The sequence below is a fragment of the Arachis hypogaea genome, chromosome 9 (genome assembly GCF_003086295.3).
Source record: "Arachis hypogaea cultivar Tifrunner chromosome 9, arahy.Tifrunner.gnm2.J5K5, whole genome shotgun sequence".
NCBI classification, from domain to species: Eukaryota; Viridiplantae; Streptophyta; class Magnoliopsida; order Fabales; family Fabaceae; genus Arachis; species Arachis hypogaea.
This window is the reverse complement of record NC_092044.1, coordinates 63,938,858-63,940,366: the sequence shown is the minus strand read 5'-3', so window position 1 is coordinate 63,940,366 and position 1,509 is coordinate 63,938,858. Positions and strand designations below refer to the sequence as shown.

Genomic DNA, 1,509 nt, shown 5'->3' with positions numbered 1-1,509 from the left:
AGTGAAGTAAGTAATTTCAAATTTTTGAATTAAATCTTTTTATCTTTTATCTTATCTTTTTCAAAAATTTTATCTTTTTCAAAATTTGATTTCAAAATATCTTATCTAACTTCTTATCTTCTTATCTTTTTCAAATTTGATTTTAATATCTTTTTCAATCAACTAACTAACTTTTTGTTTGTTTCCTATCTTTTTCAAAACCAACTAACTACCTATCCCTCTCTTTTTCAAAAATTCTTTTTTAATTGTTTTAAATTTTAATTTTAATCTTATCTTATCTCTAATTTTCAAAAATTACTAACACCTTTTTAAAATTATTTTCGAAATTCTCCATCTCTTTTCTTATTCTATTTAATTATTTATTTACTAACACTTCTCTTCACCTCTCTTCATCTAAAAAATCCGAACCCATTCTTCTTCACTGTTATCCCCTTTCTTCTTCTACTAACATAAAGGAATCTCTATACTGTGACATAGAGGATTCCTCTTCTTTTCTTGTTTTCTTCTTTTTCATATGAGCAGGAATAGGGAAAAAGGCACTCTTGTTGAAATTGATCCTGAACCTGAAAGGACTTTGAAAAGGAAACTAAGAGAAACTAAATTACAACAATCCAGAAACAACCTTTTAGAAATTTTCGAACAAGAGAAAGAGATGGCAGCCGAAAATAATAATAATGCAAGGAGAATGCTTGGTGACTTCACAAAGCCAACGTCCAAATTTGATAGAAGAAGCATCTCCATTCCTGCCATTGGAGCCAATAACTTTGAGCTGAAACCTCAGCTAGTTGCCTTAATGCAACAAAACTGCAAGTTTTATGGACTTCCATCTGAAGATCCTTATCAGTTTTTAACTGAGTTCTTGCAGATCTGTGAGACTGTAAAGACGAATGGAGTTGATCCTGAAGTCTACAGACTCATGCTTTTCCCTTTTGCTGTAAGAGACAGAGCTAGAATATGGTTGGATTCACAACCCAAGGATAGCCTGGACTCCTGGGATAAGCTGGTCACTGCCTTCTTAGATAAATTCTTTCCTCCTCAAAAGCTGAGCAAGCTTAGAGTGGATGTTCAGACCTTCAAACAAAAAGATGGTGAATCCCTCTATGAAGCTTGGGAAAGATACAAGTAGCTGACCAAAAGGTGCCCATCTGACATGTTTTCAGAATGGACCATATTAGATATATTCTATTATGGTCTATCTGAATTTTCAAAAATGTCATTGGACCATTCTGCAGGTGGATCTATTCACCTAAAGAAAACGCCTGAAGAGGCTCAAGAACTCATTGACATGGTTGCAAACAACCAATTCATGTACACTTCTGAGAGGAATTCCGTGAATAATAGGATACCTCAGAAGAAAGGAGTTCTTGAAATTGATGCTCTGAATGCCATATTGGCTCAGAACAAAGTGTTGACTCAACAGGTCAACATGATCTCTCAAAATCTGAATGGATGGCAGCATGCATCCAACAGTACTAAAGAGGCAGCTTCTGAAGAAGCTTATGATCCTGA

At 34.3% G+C, this 1,509-nt stretch overlaps 1 non-coding gene across 1 annotated transcript; it reads right to left on the bottom strand.

The window, feature by feature from the left end:
* Positions 1 to 1,048: 1,048 nt before the first annotated feature.
* On the bottom strand, positions 1,049 to 1,152 carry LOC112713227 (small nucleolar RNA R71). Its single transcript, XR_003158201.1, has one exon. It is a non-coding gene; the product is annotated as a small nucleolar RNA R71 (small nucleolar RNA).
* Positions 1,153 to 1,509: the final 357 nt, after the last annotated feature.